Source organism: Ranitomeya variabilis, chromosome 2 (genome assembly GCF_051348905.1).
Source record: "Ranitomeya variabilis isolate aRanVar5 chromosome 2, aRanVar5.hap1, whole genome shotgun sequence".
Classification (NCBI taxonomy): Eukaryota; Metazoa; Chordata; class Amphibia; order Anura; family Dendrobatidae; genus Ranitomeya; species Ranitomeya variabilis.
The window spans coordinates 454,516,333-454,535,261 of NC_135233.1; the positions used below are offsets into that span (position 1 = coordinate 454,516,333).

At 46.0% G+C, this 18,929-nt stretch overlaps 2 protein-coding genes across 3 annotated transcripts in view; one reads left to right on the top strand and one right to left on the bottom strand.

Moving 5' to 3' along the window:
• The window catches only part of SIPA1 (signal-induced proliferation-associated 1), a 107,668-nt gene extending 103,602 nt beyond the window's left edge, over positions 1 to 4,066 (bottom strand). For both annotated transcript variants that reach the window (XM_077287337.1, XM_077287333.1), the window contains exon 1: positions 3,913 to 4,066. The gene's annotated coding sequence lies outside the window, so the exon portion shown is untranslated. The remainder of the gene's footprint in view (positions 1 to 3,912) is intronic.
• Positions 1 to 18,929, top strand: part of LOC143806604 (solute carrier family 35 member F3-like) — a 63,376-nt gene that overhangs the window by 13,701 nt on the left and 30,746 nt on the right. The window lies entirely within an intron of this gene.

An 18,929-nucleotide genomic window follows, 5' to 3' on the forward strand; every position in this document is an offset into this window, starting at 1 on the left:
ATGAGCTTAAGGCCGCTATTGAAGCATCCTGGGCCTCCATAACATCTCAGCAGTGTCACAGGCTGATTGCCTCCATGCCACGCCGCATTGAAGCAGTCATTTCTGCCAAAGGATTCCCGACCAAGTATTGAGTGCATAACTGAACATTATTATTTGATGGGTTTTTTGTTTGGTATTAAAAAACACTTTTATTTGATTGGACGGGTGAAATATGCTAATTTATTGAGACAGGTTTTTTGGGTTATCAGGAGTTGTATGCCAAAATCATCAGTATTAAAACAATAAAAGACCTGACAAATTTCAGTTGGTGGATAATGAATCTATAATATATGAAAGTTTAATTGTAATCATTACATTATGGTAAATAATGAAATTTAACACTATATGCTAATTTTTTGAGAAGGACCTGTATATATATATATATATATATATATATATATATATATATATATATATATATATTTAATAGAAGAGAACAAAGGAAGCTTTCTCAAATATATAAAAGCGATAAATTTATTAGTTACAAAAAACACTCATACAAAAAAGACCAATAAAATAGACATGATACAAAAACACATGAACACGTTATCTGTAAATACCCGTGTACAGAACACAAGAGTGTAAAGAAAGACACCAGGATTAATAGAGGAGCGTACCACATAAACCATTAGCTGTACATGTTCTTAATGTGGACCATAACTAAGGTGCTACCAAGCCAAAATCTCCATGTGTAACTATGAATAAAATACTATGTCTATCACCCTCTGTGTGTCCTATGCCATATGGACACGAGTGGTGAAAGAGCTATAGACCATGCGTTATGTGCACCCTAAGGTCCTAGACACAAAAACCTTGTGGACCCTGGAAACGCTAGTGGTCCTGAAAAAACGGTTATCATATTGAACACATGGGAGGCTGGTCTCACCTGGTATGCGGACGCTCCAGCACGCACCCCGCACGCACCCAGTTACACATGGAGATTTTGGCTTGGTAGCACCTTAGTTATGGTCCACATTAAGAACATGTACAGCTAATGGTTTATGTGGTACGCTCCTCTATTAATCCTGGTGTCTTTCTTTACACTCTTGTGTTCTGTACACGGGTATTTACAGATAACGTGTTCATGTGTTTTTGTATCATGTCTATTTTATTGGTCTTTTTTGTATGAGTGTTTTTTGTAAATAATAAATTTATCGCTTTTATATATTTGAGAAAGCTTCCTTTGTTCTCTTCTATTAACTATGATCTATAAGGAGGATGTTTATGGTTTTTTGTGACATATGGGGGTCACAATGATGTTTCTGGAAAATTGGTTAAATATATATATATATATATATCAGCACATTCAGCCACATTACAGGACCCTGAGGAAGCCACTGTGTGTGGCAACATATGTCGGGCAACTTTTTTTACTACCGCTATCTGATCACTCATGAGTTCAGTACTTTTAGGGTATGTCTCCACGGTACGGATGGGCGGCGGTAACGCCGCAGCGGCGAAGCCGCTCGGCGCTAAGCCCCGCCCCCTTTCTGGGACGCGATCATGCCGGATGTGTTAACTCTTCACATCCGAGATGATCGCTCGCTCCCATAGGGCCCTGTGATATGCCTTGCGGGGACGCTGCGTCCCCGCAAGGTGTACGGACATGCTGAGATCTGAAAAGATGCGCAGCATGTCCGTAGTCGCAGGGCCGCCGCGTGCGGGTTTCCACGCATAGTGGAGACAGGATTTCATCAAATCCCCTCCACTATGCAGGAACATCTGGACGCTGCTTGTTTGACGCTGCAGCGCTGCGCAGCGTCAAACAAGCAGCGTTTCCTGAACGTGGAAACATACCCTTAGGGTATGTGCACACGTTGCGGAGTTGGCTGGGGATCCGCAGCGGATTTGACGCTGCAGATTTGCAGCTGTTTTCCATGCAGTTTACAGTACCACTTAAACCTATGGAAAACCAAATCCGCTGTGCACATGCTGCGGAAAATTCCGCGCAGAATTGCTGAGATTTATTTCCTGCAGCATGTCAATTCTTTGTGCGGATTCCGCAGCATTTTACATCTATTCCTTAATAGGAATCCGCAGGTGTAGAAAGGCAGGTGAAATCCGCACAAAAAACGCAGATTTTTCTAAATCTGCGCTGAAAAATCCGCACACGAATCCGCAACATGTGCACATACCCTGATATCTTCTGTACAAGCTAATTTTTCTTGGGGAGTTTGTGATCATTGCCTGATTACTAGGATCTGATTTATATCATTGTTTTATTGCATTGCCTCTTTGCATGATATTCATCTTTATTTTGACACTATTGAGCTTGCCCACACTGTGCACTTACTGGTGCTGCCAGCAAAGGCAAGTTTTCCTCTCCATCATCGAGCATAGCGGCCAGAACCACAGGAGACCTTGTTAACGTCAGAGCAGCACTTCCAATCTACATTGGAAAGAGCTTGCAATTAGTGATGAGAGAATATACTCGTTGCCCAGGTGGTCTCTGAGTATTTGTGACTGCTTGGAGATTTAGTTTTTTTGACTCACCTGCATGATTTGCGGCTACTAGGCAGCTTGATTACATATGGGGATTCCCTAGCAACCAGGCAACCCCAACATGTAGTCAGCCTGGCTAGCAGCCGTAAATCATGCAGTTGAGTCAACAAAAACTAAATCTCCGATCAGTCACAAATTCTCGGAGACCACCCGAGCGTGCTCGGGAAAACCCGAGCAACGAGTATATTCGCTCATCACTACTAGTAATCAATACACTCCTTGCCTTGGAAAGCATCCACCCCTGCAATCTGGTAGTTTCCTAAACATGCAGTGCAGTGCTTACAAGCTATTTCCAATAAAGCTTGTAAGTGCTGCTCTACTTGGCAATGAACAATAATCTACCGGAAGTAAATGGCAAACGTGCTTGTTTTTACAAGGACTTTGCAATTTTTCCAATTTAATATGATGAGAATAATCGCACTACTTGAACAACCGCTTCTCAATTATTATATTCCCTTATGTGAAATAAAAACAACGATACTCATCAGGGTTGTCAGCGCCTGGTCTACTGGGGCTCACATGATGCTCTTATGCCACATGAACCCTGCAGTCAATTAGAGACCACTAATGGGCAGCTTCACGCTCACTTCCTGCAGTCTAGGGGTGACATGACATACCAACGGCACAGTAGACCCAGCATTAACATTGCTGGAATGGTGGTAGCACCAGACGCGAATGAAGACTGTTTTACAGTAATTGAGATGCGGTTAGTCGTGGACAATCCCTTTTTTGAGCTTTTGGCTGTGACTTCAGCCCCTCTATGAAAGAACATTGTATGTAGATACCTAAAAGCATCGCCTAATGAGAGAGAAGATGAAGCACCGTGATCAATAATTAAGGGCTTGTCGCTCTCCTTAAACTTTTCTGTTGTCCAGAATCCCTGTCTTCCAGGATTTACTGCTGGCAATAATTAACGATGAAGCCATCAGTCTCTCTCTTACCCATTAGTGTGACAAGATGGGACAAAGAACCTACGCTGTGAGCTCGTGCTTCCCCTTTGAGAATTACACAATGTCAGGAGAAAAAAAAAAGGAAAGAAAGAAAAGCCTTTGGATTCGTTCTGTTCCAGAGTTAACAACAGTGACAAATAGAAGACGATGTCGCGCAGTGGCCGCTCTCTCCTCGCAAGGTGACACCGAGATAATTGAGCATCGATGACGCGGTCACGCGCGCAGGGAGAAAGATGCTTGACCATCTGTGCTTCAAAAACTACACAAATGGAAGCTAATTTTTCACCCGCAGAATGAAATGAACAGCAGGAAGCCACAAGCTCATCCTCTGGTTACGCCGGTGACGCAGAAGGCAGCAACTGTGACCGAAGCTGAGTTTTTCGTAAATTTTAAGTTAAAAAAACCCAGTCGACAAATTTACCTTTCTGAAGACCCTGATTCTGTCTGGTCTCGTCACCACTTGCATGTCTCTCTCACATGGCCTTGCGCTGTTAGTGACCACAGCTTCCTCTATTTCTTACCGGCAGCCCACCCCGTGCGCCGGCAACAATGACATCCTGAGAGTGTCAGGAAGCGTGAAACAATGAGAAAGGAGGGGAGCAGCAGCACCGTGTGTCTGCGGCACAAACATCCTGCCGTTACCATGCTCCCCAATACGACCCCCCCACCACCACCATTATTAATGCTGCGCCAAATGGAGCTTTCTTCCCAGCAGCGCAATTCCCAGTGGATGCTCCCAAGGGAAACATTGCTCTATGGTGGTTTAATAATAACTGCTTCATCGAGCCAGATAAGCATTATCTCAAGCTACGACCATCTCTCCACTGACAGTACTATTAGTAACCATTTGTTGGTTCCATAGTATGGTTATGTTCTAGCCACTAGATATATTTGTAGATTATCTAGATCATTTTTTAATCTCTGCTTAAAATATGTGAGCACTGCGCTTGGCTATCTCCGGCAGTCCCATAGGGAATGATTGGAGTGGTACTGTACTTTAGTGATGAGCGTGCGCACTTGAATGAGGTGTTATCTGAGCATGCTCGTGTCCTAAACCAGTATTTTCCGCGTGCTCGAAAGAAAATGCCCGAGTCACCGCGGCTGCATGTTCGCAACACATGCAAGGATTGCCTCTTTGTTAGCTATGCTATTTATCAGACCTTTTAACCATTATTGTGGACTTTGTATTTATTCACAAATAAAGAAGCCTTGTTTGTTCATGAAGCTTCATCAGTAAAGCTCCCAGTGGTCAGACCCCCACTGGGGTGGGCATATGGATAATTTGTCTGAAGTGGAAAGCCTATGTCACTGCAGATTTGCTTTGAGCTACTCTACAAACAGCTATACCTGCATTTTCTTCTTGCCCATCTCCTGTCACCAGGGGGCGCCACACCTTCATTGCAGATCAGGTAGGGTAACAATACAGGGACATCAGCCTATGTTCTAACCACAACAAAAGTGTTTTTAATAATCCTTTGATAGTATTGAGCTGACAATATGCACTCAATACCCTGTGGAATAAATGCTGGTGTTTTAGCAGGTAGCTTTTTTCATGCATATTTTCTGCACTAGTAGCAGGCAAGCCTTCAATCTGCAACATCATTATCTCATTATTCATATTACATTATTACAATTTCAAACAATTAGGTGACAAAACAGCAGATTGAATGGTGACATTGACGCATGGAAGCACTTGGGTCAGCTGTTTCACGGCCCAGCACAATTTTATGCTAATACTGGAAATAGTTTGAAAACAAGGACAGCTTTGTAAATGACAATCATGAACAATAACCCCTAAACAATACCCCATCGGCGAGGAAGGGGTAAAGAGCATGCCCAGAGGAACACAGACATCACTTGGGACCTTTTCAAAAAGCTTTTTATGCAGGAAGACAAATCTATAGGAAGGAACACAGCAGAAAATACTTTGTAAAGTTGCACAAGTGAGATCCCGATTCCCGAGCACTGCAACAATGTAACAAGCTGTAAATAGTCCTGAACAGTGCCGTATTGTCAACCAGTGTTTATGGATTGTTCAAGGAAAGAATGATAGGGTAAATTTTTTTTTTTTACTGGAGAAAAGTTTCCTTAAGCTCTACTAGTGAAACGTAGACTTGTTTTTTTTTTTTTCTTTTTACACTAATCGAAAAGTCAAAATGTGAGTATTGTAAATAGATGTGATAATAAAGTATGTTTCATGCAAAATCTCTCTCGTTGCTCATAAATGCAAAATATTGCATTTCTGTCTAATCGCCGGTGTATGTGCATGAGAAGAACATTTCACTGGTGACGAAGACACGGCTCCTACTTAAGGTACCTTCACACTAAGCGACGCTGCAGCGATATCGACAACGATGCCGATCGCTGCAGCGTCGCTGTGTGGTCGCTGGAGAGCTGTCACACAGACAGCTCTCCAGCGACCAACGATGCCGAGGTCCCCGGGTAACCAGGGTAAACATCGGGTTACTAAGCGCAGGGCCGGCACTCACAGTCAGTGCGGGAAGCGGAAGGCGGGGGACGTGTGACAGACAGCAGAAGGTGAGTATGTACTGTTTGTTTTTTTTACTTTTACAATGGTAACCAGGGTAAATATCGGGTTACTAAGCGCGGCCCTGCGCTTAGTAACCCGATATTTACCCTGGCTACCATTGTAAAACATTGCTGGCATCGTTGCTTTTGGTGTCAAACACGACGATACACGCCGATCTGACGACCAAATAAAGTTCTGGACTTTCAGCAACGACCAGCGATATCATTTTGGATCCAGATCGCTGCTGCGTGTCAAACACAACGATATCGCTATCCAGGACGCTGCAACGTCACGGATCGCTATCGTTATCTTTGCAAAGTCGCTTAGTGTGAAGGTACCTTAAGTCAGGTGTTTTCTTTGATAACATATGGATACGAAACCTGGATGATAAAGAAACAAGACAGAAGAAGAATTAACGCCTTTGAAACGTGGCCCTGGAGAAGGACGTTACCGATACCATGGATGGCAAGAAGAACAGATGAATCCATTTTGGAACAAATCAAGCCAGATATGTCACCCGAAGTAAGGATCACCAACCTGCAACTTGTCTTTTTTGGACACATCATACGAAGAGAACAATCACTGGATGAGGACATCATGATCGGAAGAATAGAAGGAACAAGGCGAAGAGGAAGACCGGCAACCCGATGGCTTGATAGTATCAAGATATCAGCGGAGAAGACCCTGGTGGACCAATCTACGCTTGCCCAAGATCAATCTTCATCCATGAAGTCACCATGGCTCAAGATTGAGCTAAAGGCCATAAAGAATGTGCACATGGCGTCATTTGGACACTGGAGCAGCTGTCAAGTTTTTCCAGGTAAAGTCGCTTTACTTTAATTCTGGCAGTTGTTTTCCAGAAGCAGCATTGGCGGCGGCTTAGCCATCGTTCCTGCAGTGGCTCCGCCACCAGCGTCTTTCGTGCTAGACTCTCAGTAAAAAGCATGGTCAGCTTACCAATGGAAGCCGCCAAAAGAATGGTCATCTTACTTCTGTTAACTGCTTTATGGATTCCAAACAAGTGCACAGCATTATGATTTTGACATCGCTGTGCATTATGTTCATTTTATGGGACACTTTAGTGGCGTTTTTTCAGGTGGATTCCATGTGTACATACCTTACAGGGTTTTTCCTCCCCTTTCTTTTGATTAACGTATAGCCCAAGTTTAGTTACAAAAACCTTATCCATGGATCTTCCTCCACTTCTCCCTTTTCCTGGCTGGGTTCCCCACTGGTATCCTCTCCTTCTCACCCTGCTTGGTTCGCCCGGACCTGGCCAACAGGACTGAGGAGCGGCAGGGAATTGGTGCTAATTTTTATTTTTCATACCTCGCTAGTGCTATACGTTAATTAGAAGTGAAAGATGAAAAAACCCTTTAAAGCAATGATGTCATGTTACAAAACAAGTGTTCCATGGAGACGATCAAAAATGATGAGGATGTTAGTAGAAACAGCTGCAGGAAACTCTCTTTCTATGGGGAGGGTTTGGAGGAGTTTATTATATCCTGACGCTGTCTTGAAGGGGTTTTCAAGAATTTTTGGATAGGTTTTTTTCCTGATTCATTATTTTCAGCCTTTTGAATGAATACTGTCTAGTTTGGAGTGTTCTCCGTGAAGAGCTCCTTTACAGAAGTGACATGCGCTTTCCTTTCAAAACCAAAAGCTGGAGAAAATTGCTCCAAAGATTCCATTGCTTATTCCGCACCAGTCTTTGTTCACATGGCTGCTGCCGTGACTACATCACGTGACCGCTGCGACCAATCACTAAGCTTAGTAGTCTTGTGCTGTTTATTTTAGCATGACCACTGAGTCCAGTCATGTTGCAGATTTCTCATCATTGATGCAACTATGTCTGCAAAGAACCTGCTCAGTACACAAGTAAGAAGGATTTTTTTATTGTTATTTTTATTTTTAAAAACTGACTGACTGAGAACAGAATTTTATATCAGTAACAAGCCAAATTAAAGTGACCAACTCCTTTAAGAAACTTTCAAAAAGTGACGTCACATAAGTTACACAATCATATTAATTTCTATATTATTTATCTGTAAAACTTTCTCTAGCCATCGCCTCCTTGTAAAGATCTTAAATATTAGCAATTTGATTTATTTGTTATATATTTGTTATTATTATCATTATTTATTATTATTATTATTATTATTATTTATGTATTATACACATTATATACTATAATTATTTTGTATTATTTATTTCTTATTTTTATCATTATTATTTATTTTATATGTATTATAGTTTATTATAAGCATTATTTATTGTTATTGTTTATGTATTATTTATTATTATATATTATTATTTAATATTATCTTTATGTATTATTATTATTATTATTTACAAGCATTGTTTATTATTTTCAATATTTATTAGTATATATTGTGTATTATTATTTATTATTGTAAATATTGTGACAGAGTCACTGGTGAAGTGATAGAAGGGAGATACTGCGCATGATGGTGTCAGTGATACAAGACCAGAGTAGTTTCCTCCAGCATACTGCATGTTGAGAGGATGAAATGAGAGTTATGTTATTGGCTGGTTTTAGTGGCTCTCCATAGAGCGGGTGGGAGGGGGTCCACTGTATCTATACATGCAGAGTCCTGACAGGACCGGTGTGATGTCAAGATCATGTGATCAGTTACGTGACAGAAGAGTCACAAGGTCTGGGCTTAAATGGCTGAAGGCCAGAGCTTTCGGTGTTCAGTATGTGTGTGGAGAGGGAACACTCCAGAAAAGTATGGCTGGGACTTGTAAACCTGAACATTGTGTGTTCTGCCAGCCGTGAGCAGGAGCAACCTCGCTCACAGAAGGACTGTGTTTGTTCTGCCACCATTTTACTTTGTTTTGCCCAGAGGGCTGTATTTTCTTTACTACACATTGGTTTATGCTGCCTACAATAAACCAAAAGAAGTTCTTAAAGCTACAGTGTACCCATGACTACCTCCATGTGCCGCCAAGTGAGCCGCACTACCACAGTGTGTATTATTATTATTTATTATTATAAATATGTATGGTTATTAATAATAATAATAATAATAATAATTATTATTATTATTTAGAATTATTAGGCCCATAAAAACAGGCTAGTCAGGGAAGCAGTGGGAAAAAAATAAACTACCCCACTTTTAAACTGTCCTTGAGACCGGGTGCTGCACCAAATTGCTTATGTACCGATATGTATGGAATGTTATTATCCAAAATTAGTGTCCTTCACTCATTTCCTGTTTTGTTGTAGAAGCATCTGTGACATTACATCATTACTAGGGACGAGCAAGAACTAAAATGCTCAGGCGCTCATTGCTCAAACCGAGCAATTCCTAATGCTTGCATGCTGATTTGGAGTAATAATGGGAGTTAATGGGAAAGCTGAGCATTTTTCCAGCAGACCCTTCAAGGAGGTCTGGGGGCAGTGGAAATGTACTAATGGATGGGAAACGTGCTGAATCAAAGGAGAGCAGCACGGGGAAGACCCCTGAAAGCCATGGGCTACAGCAGAACAAAGTGAAGGTTCTGGAGTGGCCATCTCAGTCTCCTGACCTTAATATCATTGAGCCACTCTGGGGAGATCTCAGTTCATGCTAAACAGCCCAGGAATTTACAGGAACTGGAGGCTTTTTGCCAAGGAGAGTGGGCAGCTTTACCATCTGAGAAAATAAAGAACCTCATCCACAACTAACACAAAAGGCTGTCATTGATGTTAGAGGGGGCAATACACGGTATTAAGAAATGGGGTATGTGAACTTTGGATCAGGGTCATTTGGATGTTTTGGGTTGTCATTATGATTTAAAGAGAGAAAACACAATAGTTTGACAACAAATGGCTTCACGCAACCACTAACCATGAGTGGAGAAAAAGTTTTGGCGTTATCATTCATATTCTCTGGAAAAAGGCCAAGAATGCAAAAATTCTTCCAGGGTATGTCAACGTTTCAGCACAATTGTACCTATGCCACATGTCATAGTGTTGTACAAAGAGTACCAGGTGTCATGTCGGACGCTGTTCAGACCAGGTCGTTCGACAGACAGCGGTAATTCCGCTTTTGACCACTATGCGCTCATTGGCGTCGGCTAGATTTTATCTAGCTGGTCCAGGGTTAAATTACCTGGTGCTCGGATTGGAAGCTGGGCCATGCCCACTGCCTTTAAATAGTTCTATTGGGCGTCGCCGATTATAGCTTCTGTCTTGTGCATGTTATCTCGGTCTGGAGTGGTGAGCTAATAGTTGGAGTATCGTTGCTGGTGGTGTATTTCCCTTTGTCTTATTTGCTCCTTCCTATATTTGTATTTGTTTTGCCCTTTGCATTTTTAGTGTATTCCTGAGTGACTGCGGCGTGGTGCTTATTTTTCCGTTATCCTTGTCTGTGCTAACTGTGGGTATTGGAGTGTGGACTCTTCACTGGGTGGTGGGTTGTGGTTTCAGCCTAGGGTTGAAACAGGACATAGTGCGAGGGTGGAGGCTCAGACATGCACACCATCAGTGTAAACTGTGGGTAGAGGGTCAGTCAGGGTTTCCCTAGTCTGAGGGAAATCGCAGGGGCCCGGGTTATTAGCTCTATCCTACCTAGGTCTCCCGTGACATTATAATCAGCCAACATTATTTCCATGGATCCCATGATTTCCATAAACCACCAGTTGAGGGCGCTGTTCCTACAGGTCACTGAGTTGAGGGGGGCAGTGCAGCAACAGGGACTAGCAGTATCTAATGTGCAAGCCGGCGTTACAGATAAAGTTGCTGAGCCTAAGTTTCCTTTGCCTGAAAAATTTGCTGGGGAAGCTTGCAAACTATATTTTCGGATGCGTCCGATCTCCTCCGGTAATGAGGCTCAGCGTGTGGGCCTGGTGTTGTCATTATTAAGCGGGGATCCCCAAGCATGGGCGTTTTCTTTGTCATCTGATTCTGCTGCATTTGACTCTGTGGAGAGTTTTTTCCTTTCTTGGAAATATTTACGATGAGCCTGACAGAATGGCTCTAGCAGAATCTAAGATACGCACTATTCGCCAGGGGGAGCGAATTGCAGAAGATTACTGTTCTGAATTTCGCCACTGGGCGGTCGACACTCAGTGGAATGATTCCCCGCTCCGGAGTCACTTTATTCATGGAGTTTCTGATAGGGTTAAAAAGCCCTCCTGATGTACGAGACTCCTACTTCACTAGATTCCGCTATGAGTCTTGTTGTCCGCATTGATCGCCGTTTTCGTCTCAGGGAGCATAAGACGCAGCCTGTGGGAGGAGGTTTAGGTTCACGTGAGGTTGCTGCAGGTGAGCCCACGGAACCTATGCAAAGCGCAGGGGTATCACATGTTAAGCATCGTGCTCCTGTACTCAGGAAGCAGGGAGCCTGTTTTTTCTGCGGTAAAACTGGTCATTTTATTAATATCTGTCCTCTGCTGTCAAAGAAAAACGCAACGGCGGAAAAACTTCTAAGCTCAGAGGGTGTGGAGGAGTCCAATCTGAGCTTATGTATATCCTCCATGATGATTTCTCAGTGCATGCTCCCTGCCAAAGTTGTCGCTGGCAGAGAGCTGCCAATCACTGCTTTTGTGGATAGTGGTTCTGCCACAAATCTCATTGATGAGGAGTTTGCGCGCACTGCTGGTTTTAGGATCGAAAAACTGCCTCATCCTATCCGCGTGGTCACCATCAATTCTGCTCCTCTCCCACAGGGGGAGATTACTGAGTTTGTGGCTGAGGTTAAACTCCACATTGGGGTTCTTCATTTCGAGCAGGTTACATGTAAGGTGCTCAAGAGTCTTCCGGCACAATTGGTTCTGGGTTTTCCATGGTTGTCTACACACAACCCGGTGATTGACTGGAAAACTCAGGACATAATTCAGTGGAGTGATTTCTGTTAGGAGAATTGCTTGGCCACATGTGTAGCTGCTGTGACTTCAAGCGTTCCTGAGTCACTTCTGGATTTTGTGGATGTGTTCTCTAAGAAGGGTTGTTCAGAGTTGCCACAACATCACTCCTATGACTGTACTATCAGGTTTAAACCAGGGGCTAAATTGCCTAAAGCAAGGATGTTTAACATCTCCGGTCCGGAGAGACAAGCGCTAAAGGATTACATTGCTGAAAGTTTGAGCAAAGGGCACATCAGGCCGTCATCCTCGCCGGTGGCAGCAGGGTTCTTCTTCGTTAAGAAGAAAGATGGTGGACTACGGCCGTGTCTGGATTTCAGGGAGTTAAACCAGATTACGGTTCGTAATCCATACCCTATGTCATTGATACCGGATTTGTTCAACCAGGTGGCAGGTGCTAAGTGGTTTACCAAGCTTGACCTCAGGGGGGCGTACAACCTCATAAGAGTCCATCAAGGTGATGAGTGGAAGACGGCTTTTAATACCCCTGAGGGTCATTTTGAAAATTTGGTGATGCCATTTGGGTTGACAAACGCACCTGCAGTGTTTCAGCATTTCATAAATGATGTGTTCTCGCATGTGTTGGGGAAATTCGTTATTGTGTACCTAGATGACATCCTCATATATTCTTGCGACCGTGATACTCATTTAGATCATGTCAGGCAGGTGTTACAGCTTCTCAGAGAGAATAAGCTATATGCAAAACTGGAGAAATGTGTGTTTTCGGTACAGGGGTTGCCTTTCTTGGGCTATATTGTGTCTGCTTCTGGTTTTAAAATGGACGCCGCTAAGGTGCAAGCGGTGTTGCATTGGGAACGGCCTGATAACCTGAAAGCACTTCAGCGGTTCCTTGGGTTTTCTATCTACTATAGGAAATTTATCAAGGATTTTTCCATCATTGCTAAACCGCTAACTGACATGACTAAAAAGGGTACCAATTTCTCCGTTTGGCCTGAGGCTGCTGTGTGCGCATTCGAATCTCTTAAGAACAGGTTTGTTTCGGCCCCCATTCTTGTGCAGCCAGATGTATCAAGACCTTTTGTGGTGGAAGTCGATGCGTCTGAGGTTGGTGTGGGGGCGGTGATGTCACAAGGCTCATCCTTGAGCGGTTTGCGTCCATGCGCCTACTTTTCCAAGAAACTGTCGCCCGCCGAACGTAACTACGATATCGGCAACAGAGAGTCGTTGGCAATCAAATTGGCCTTTGAGGAATGGCGACACTTCTTGGAGGGGTCGATTCATCAGGTTACTGTTATTACTGACCATAAGAATTTGCTTTATTTGGAGTCTGCCAAGCGTCTGTCTCCCAGGCAGGCTCGCTGGGCATTGTTTTTCACGCGGTTCAACTTTGTTGTCGCTTACAGACCTGGTTCTAAAAACACTAAGGCGGATGCCCTGTCCAGGTGTTTTCCGGGGGGAGAGCCCCGGGAAGATCCAGTACCCATCCTCCAAAAGGGTGTTGTGGTTTCGGCTCTCACTACCGAGGTTGAGGCTGAGATTGCCGAGGCCCAGAAGGAGGTACCATCTGAGCTTCCCATCAACAAAACGTTTGTAACGCTTCATCTCCGCTTAAAGGTTTTGGCGGAGCATCATGATACCATCCTGGCTGGCCATCCAGGGGTTAGGGGTACTTTGTAGTTGGTGTCATGTCGGTTTTGGTGGCCCAAGATCCGACAGGACGTGGTCTCATACGTGTCGGCTTGCACCACATGCGCTAGGACTAAGACGCCCCGCTCCCGTCCTGTTGGCACACTACTTCCTCTCGAGGTACCTAGTAAGCCATGGACGGAAATCTCCATGGATTTTATCACTGACTTGCCCTCCTCAGATGGGAACACGGTCATCTTGGTGATTGTTGATCGATTCTCAAAAATGTCGCATTTTGTGTCTTTGCCTTCGTTGCCTAACGCTAAGACTCTGGCTCAGGTATTTGTGCAGGAGGTGGTCAGACTTCATGGGGTTCCGTCTGACATCGTTTCTGATAGGGGGTCTTAGTTTGTGGCAAAATTTTGGAAAGCATTTTGTTCACGGCTAGGGATCAAGTTGTCTCATTCTTCGGCGTTTCATCCTCAGTCAAATGGTCAGACCGAGCGTATGAACCAAAATTTGGAACAGTACTTACGCTGCTTTGTTTCAGATAACCAGGAGGAGTGGTCAAAGTTTCTTCCTTTGGCTGAGTTTGCCATCAATAATTACCGCCAGGAGTCGTCTGGGGAGTCTCCGTTTTTTTGTGTTTACGGGCTTCATCCTCAATTTTGTACTTTGAGTCAGGGGGGCTCTTCCGGCGTCCCCCCGGAGGAAGACCAGTTAGGAGCACAATTATCATCAGTCTGGAGGAGAGTTAAACAGCGCCTGTTGAGTGTGGGTGCTAGGTACAAACGTGTGGCTGACAGTAGGCGTGTGCCAGGTCCGGACCTGAGTGTGGATGACTGGGTGTGGTTATCCACAAAAAACATAAGACTCAAAATACCATCCCTTAAATTGGGTCCACGGTTTATTGGTCCATTTAGGGTCGCCGCTGTCATTAACCCAGTAGCGTACCGGTTGGAGCTTCCTACGGTGTATAAAATACACAACGTGTTCCACAGATCGTTATTAAAGAAGGTGGTGGGTTCCGTGGACGCGGCGCCCATGCCATCTCCAGTCTTGGTGGATGGTAATTTGGAATTTGAAGTCTCCAAGGTGGTTGACTCTCGTGTAGTGCGCCGCACTTTACAGTACTTGGTTCACTGGCGTGGTTATGGGCCTGAGGAGAGGTCCTGGGTATCAGCCTCGGACGTTCATGCGGATCGGCTGGTCAGGTTTTTTCACCGCCGCCATCCGGACAAGCCGGGTCCTATAAGCCTTGAGGGCCCTGGGGTCCCTCGTAGACGGCGGGGTACTGTCATGTCGGACGCTGTTCAGACCAGGTCGTTCGACAGACAGCGGTAATTCCGCTTTTGACCACTATGCGCTCATTGGCGTCGGCTAGATTTTATCTAGCTGGTCCAGGGTTAAATTACCAGGTGCTCGGATTGGAAGCTGGGCCATGCCCACTGCCTTTAAATAGTTCTCCTGAACATTGGGCGTCGCCGATTATAGCTTCTGTCTTGTGCATGTTATCTCGGTCTGGAGTGGTGAGCTAATAGTTGGAGTATGGTTGCTGGTGGTGTATTTCCCTTTGTCTTATTTGCTCCTTCCTATATTTGTATTTGTTTTGCCCTTTGCATTTTTAGTGTATTCCTGAGTGACTGCGGCGTGGTGCTTATTTTTCCGTTATCCTTGTCTGTGCTAACTGTGGGTATTGGAGTGTGGACTCTTCACTGGGTGGTGGGTTGTGGTTTCAGCCTAGGGTTGAAACAGGAGATAGGGCGAGGGTGGAGGCTCAGACATGCACACCATCAGTGTAAACTGTGGGTAGAGGGTCAGTCAGGGTTTCCCTAGTCTGAGGGAAATCGCAGGGGCCCGGGTTATTAGCTCTATCCTACCTAGGTCTCCCGTGACACCAGGTACACAACTTACAGTAAATGGTGGGAAACCAACAGAATCTACTCAACCGGGTACCTGAGTGGACACGTTTTGCATGGCGCCACCCTGGCACCCAGGCAGCGTTCTTGCCTATTCCACAGCCCGGAACACGTTGTAGAAGGAGAGTGATGATTTGTACATACAGTAACGTACAGAATTATTGTATTTACATGAGAATCATTTGCTTTCTCACAATGCGGTTAAGAAAATTATTCCATTTGTTAATTCTGATATCACTCGAGTTTGATCCCGTCCTTTCATCTCCTCCCTCGATAACATCTCAAACAAAAACTATATTCTTCTCCACTTTTTTGATCATTTTCATGCTCCCACTTCAAGGACTTTTTTTCTGCTTTCCTCCTATGAAGTGGGTCTGACCATGGACTATTTAATATTTCCCTGTATGTCAAGCCTTTATACACACACACACACACACACACACACATATATATATATATATATATATATATATATATATATATATATATATATGCAGCGCCCCAAAGTCCTGGTCGTTGCAGTACTGATGCTCCGCCGCTAAGGGGGGCTATGGTACGTCTGATGGCACTGAAGGAGTTCACCTGACCAGGTATCACAGACACCAATACACTTCACAGTCTGGCCTCCAGGGGGAGCTAAGGGTGCTATGTATTAGGCCACTCCTCACAATCTGGTAAAACTGGGGGTTAGAGAGGAAGTTAGGGAGAAGCTGACTGGGTTGGAACCAGGCAACATCCTGTGGCAGAGGGTGTTGCAGGGGAAGATTCAGGGGGGTCCCTGTCAGGGGTGGGATCCTGACAGCGGCCTAGCGAACAGAAAGAACGTTACGGGACCGCGCCTGCACTTCATCGCGGTGGTACCCCAAGAAAGGACAAGAAGCGAGGTTTATTGTGCTGAGTGAGAAACGAGATCAATGCAACAAGGAGAAACACCAGTAGGAGTCATGCTGTAAGACGAGGCAACATCCTACTGAGGCGCGTAGCCGGTGGCCGGAACGCCGAGGAAGTATTGAGCTCCAGGTCTTACTTCAAACCTACGGCAGGACAGTCAGTTATAGGCGGGCTGTCTCACCCAAAATCACCTAAGCAGACACAGGGGGCAACATCTGGAGAGGGGCGACTCTAGGGTCCCGGAAGACCTCCGAGCCTACCTGTCATATGGGTGCGTCCTAGCCATATTATCTGGGGGACGAAACAGAACATCATAATCGAGTTGTGAGGGAACTTCAGAAACAGACACAACAGTTGTGAGGACTATCCCGTAAGCACAGCAGGGAAGGACTACAACACACAAGCGCTAGAAGGTAGGCACAGATTTCCACCTGAAAAGGGAACTCTGGAGGTGCCATCGGACCGGCTGGACTCACGCAGCCCGGTTAACCGTATTTCGGACTGAGGATCCGGAAGCCTTCAGTAAAGAGGTAAAGAGACTGCAACCTGGTGTCCCTGTTATTTACTGCACCCGACACCACACCACAACAGCATCACTCTCCACCTTCATTGGACGCCCCTCAGCAGGGTCACGGGCCGGGTCTAGCCACCGTGACAACCCCAGAACTGAGACAGAGAGGCCCGGTACCGGGTACCCCTCGGCCCTGCGGCAGTGGGGGCGCTCCAACTTGGCGTCACGAACAGGATCTACTTAAGCCTGAAGAATCAGGTCATGTGTGCCTTGGAACTGTGATTTATTATACTTGGACTGTGACTTATTGCAAAGACTGTGTATTGCCACTTGCCGCCAAAAGTTCCCGCCAAGAACCGCCGCCATTACAGCGCTAAGGGGAGCGCAGGAGAAGAAGAAGGGCGTGGAAGTGGGCGTAGACAAGCTGAAGAGCGCGAAAGACAATGGCCGCCCAATCTAAATATTTCTGTACCTTGAGGACGTGTCCGTCAGCAGCCGAGATCCGCCTCCTGATTCTCAATGGTGGGCGTAGACAGAGAAAATGATACCGCCCATGAAGGAGAGAGCGGGAAAAGGACCAGGAAGCGGCCCACGTGGAGGATGAGATGGCTGATCGCTCAGACCCAGAATGTGGGGTTGAAGTGGAGAACTCCCCCAACTACCCGGAGGAGCGTAGCGGCCCCGTCTCCACGGCTGATGTGGGTCTCCTGCAACTCGAAATGGAGGACCTGATTGAACAACTTCTCCAGCTGCGGGTGGAAGCCAAGATTTCCTCCCAGGAAACGCCAGCGAAGGATCCCCCGACCTCGGTCCCTGCATCGCTGCTCGAATTGCTGCCCACGTCTCCACCGATGTCACCGCCAGTGGGACCAGCCGTGAGGGAGGACGTTGCACCAGCCGGTAAGCCCGCCGACCCTGCCCCGTCAGCAGAGGACCTGCTGCTAGGCCCAGTTGCGGTGCCACCTCCCCCTGGGACCCACCGACTCCAGCGCCTCCTTCCCTGGGACCAGGCCACGGGCATGGAGCACCTCCTGAAGCCCCCGATCTCGCCAGTCACCCTGCCGGGCGCGGTCTATGCGGAGCGCACAGTCTGCCACTGGGTGAACCCCGGGGCCAACTTTATGGGGTTCCCCGGGGTGGCGACCCAGGATGGTGAGATGGTGCAGGCCCTTAGCTGGGAGGAATACCAGGCCCAGCTAGAACAGCAGTGGGAAAAGAAGGAGGAGGCATACCAGGCCGGGCTGGAGGCCTACCATCAAAAAGACTTGACGGTCAAGGACCGAGCCCGCAAGGACCCCACCGCTCACCAGGCCCTGCGCAGGCAGGGCACCGTCGTCGCCTTCAAGCTCCGCGGAGGTTGGGGCTTCATTAAAGAGCCGGGCCTGTACGCGGAAGTGTTCGTCAACCGGAGGGATGTCGAGTCTCACTTGAGGGAGGGTCATCAGGACCGGGACCTCTACCCAGGGAACGAAGTCACCTACACCCGGCACTTTGGGGAGAAGGGGTGGTTCGCTTTAAACGTCCATAAGAAAAAGCCTACGAAACCCCAAACCAAGGTGCCCGTAAAAAAGCCCCCTGTGGTGAAGATGCCCTCCTGTGACCGATCCACCGTCACTACAAAGACCACGGTGGTTACTCCAACTTGCACCGTGGTAAAGACCACAACCTGCACTGTTACTACCACTGCCGCTGTAGTGGCTGGGAGCTTGGCCACAGTGGTAACTGGTGCCCCAGCTGGCGTTGAAACCAAAACGGTGGCCACCCAGACCCCTGTCTGGGAGAAGGAGGCCGCCTCCTGCTCAGCCAGAAACTGAGTAAGCAAGAATGCTTCATCAAATGTATATAGTTAACTGTCTGTCCTTTTTGTGTTTTTCTCTGCTGCTACAACCCGACTAGGGTTAACTCTTAAAGGGATCCATTAGTTTACCCGGGATGCTTACTTTTGTCTTTTTGCTTTTGTTTCTCATTCATCATTGTTGAAAAGAACTGCTGGATCATGAACACTGCATGATTACAAACTTATTGTAAATAGTTTGCACCTTCTTAAAGGTGCCCTCTACTGGTTTTACAAAGAAAAGGACTCTTTGCGAAGAAACTGTTCTTGGAAACAGCACCGGAGTCCTTGC